Below are 2,500 nucleotides of genomic sequence, written 5' to 3' on the forward strand. Positions count from 1 at the left end.
GTTAACCATCTCATTTTACCTTCACAACCACAACAGTGCCACTAGGTCTTCTCTTCCCTTTGCCTCTCTCTTACAGATATACACAGAGATACACTCTTTCTCTCTCTCTCATACACACACACACGCACACACACACAGACACACACACACACACACACACACACACACACACACACACACACACACACACACAGACTACACTGTAGGCTGCTGCTTTTGTCATAGTAGGCCTACAAAAGAAAGGTAAAAGGTAAACTGACAAACTTTAATGTGCAATAAGTGAGGGTCTGTGTGTGTGAGAGAGAGTGTGTGTGTGGTCATGAGGGTGTGTGTGTATGTTTAAAGTGTACACACATATTTGAAACATGTTGGGGGTGTTTCTAGTTTAAGGAATGCAGAGTAACAGTTCAGGTGTGTGTGTGTGTGTGTGTGTGTGTGAGAGAAAGAGAGTGTGTGTGTTCTATTACCATAATGATGGTGGTTTTATTACGGTGAAGCCCTAGTATGTGAGTGTATGGGGAGGGGGTGCATTTGTGTGTGTGTGTGTGTGAGGGAGTCTTGTAAAAGTGCTAAAAACGTAGTCCTGCTCTCTAGTTAACTAGCATCAAAGGGAGGTTCCACAACTTTCACTGAGGGCCTAAATGTAATGGGGATGTTTCAGCGTGTGTGTGTGTGTGTGTGTGTGTGTGTGTGTGTGTGTGTGTGTGTGTGTGTGTGTGCATGTGTGTGTGTGTGTGTGTGAATGACTACATATGTGTATGGTTTATATTCCAGTGTGTGTGTGTGTGTGTGTGTTTTTGTATGTGTGTGTGTGTGTGTGTGTGTGCATTAAACCTGGGAGGTATAATGCACATATGTAGTCTACACACATTACACACACAGAAAAACACTCCCTCTCTCTCACACAGACACACAGAGAGCTAACCAGAGTTCTAGAATTCATACACTAACACACACTTGCAGACAGTTAAGGCCTACGCATATGGCCGCGACGAGATGGCGATTCTATTGAACTGAACGGTGCAACGCACACAGCAAGTGGAACGACAGGGCGACCATCACCGTCGCTCGACCCTTTTCTATTTTTCAGGGCGATCTTGATACGTCATAATAGAAAACAGCTGTCTGGTCACTGAATCGATGGATGATCGCGTCACCAGCAGTGTGTGTAGTCAAGCGATTACAGAATTCCACCTTCGCGTTTGACTGTCGCATCGCCCGTCCGTCGTGTGCGGTGGGCTTTGAAAACGGCCAACAGTTCCGTACACACACACACACACAGGTGAACTCAACCGACACAGAAACACATTCAACTATTTGCACAAGACCAGACAAACATGCTGCTGATAGAACACAGCCACACACCCACACACAAATTCACAATCTGCAAACAAACAAGTTGCAGATGCAGTTATCATGTCTGGGCACGAATGGACATTTATGCAATACCTGTGCTGCCTTTGCAAAGCAGTGAGCAGTAACGGAAGAGAGACACACACGTCACACACACTCATCACACACACGAGTGTACATTTATGCAATACCTGTGCTGCCTTTGCAAAGCAGTGAGCAGTAACGTAAGAGGGACAGAGAGAGACAGAGAGAGACAAAGAGAATCTTTTTGAAGTTTTCGGGCTGTAATTGGCTGTATCACTGTTGAGAAAGTTGAGTACCACCCTCTAGTGCCCAGCAAGTATCATTACAACACAGACACAACACATTCCTCATGCATTCACTCACACAAATACACATGGACAGGCACATACCAATGCACATCAACACACACACACACACACAAACTCCTAGATTATACAGATGTACAGTTCTCTCACAAGAGTGTAATAGACACATGTCTAACATCATGCCTGCCCATTCTCACACACACACACACACACACACACACAAACATACACAATATGATCAACTACGTATACGGTTTACCGATACATATGTGCCTAATGTCAAGCCTATCCCACTTGCTTGCACACACACAGAATAGACAAGAGAGTTCACTCATTCTCTCTCACTCACTCATACACTGTCCCTCACTCGTTCAGAGAGAGTTCTGGGTGCTTGTGTTTCTGTCTGTCTGTGTGTGACCCCTGGCTTCTCTTCCCTGCCGCTGACACACTGATCTTGCCATCAGGAAATGTTTATTGTCTTTCCATTTCCACTCAGCTTTATGGAGCACATGCTGACACAGACACTTCACTTCACTCACAACACAACAGAACTCTCTCTTTACTTGTCTTTCCTTCTCTCTCTCTCTCTCTCTCTCTCTCTCTCTCTCTCTCTCTCTCTCTCTCTCTCTCTCTCTCCTTCCACACATACCCTTCTCTCTCTCTCTCTCTCCTTCCACACATACCCTTCTCTCTCTCTCTCTCTCTCTCTCTCTCTCTCTCCTTCCACTCATACCCTTCTCTCTCTCTCTCTCTCTCTCTCTCTCTCTCTCCTTCCACACATACCCTTCTCTCTCTCTCTCTCTCTCTCTCTCTCTCTC

At 45.6% G+C, this 2,500-nt stretch overlaps 1 protein-coding gene across 4 annotated transcripts in view; it reads right to left on the bottom strand.

The window, feature by feature from the left end:
- Positions 1 to 2,500, bottom strand: part of slc4a11 (solute carrier family 4 member 11) — a 64,628-nt gene that overhangs the window by 59,397 nt on the left and 2,731 nt on the right. The window lies entirely within an intron of this gene.

Source organism: Alosa sapidissima, chromosome 19 (genome assembly GCF_018492685.1).
Source record: "Alosa sapidissima isolate fAloSap1 chromosome 19, fAloSap1.pri, whole genome shotgun sequence".
In the NCBI taxonomy this organism is placed as follows: Eukaryota; Metazoa; Chordata; class Actinopteri; order Clupeiformes; family Clupeidae; genus Alosa; species Alosa sapidissima.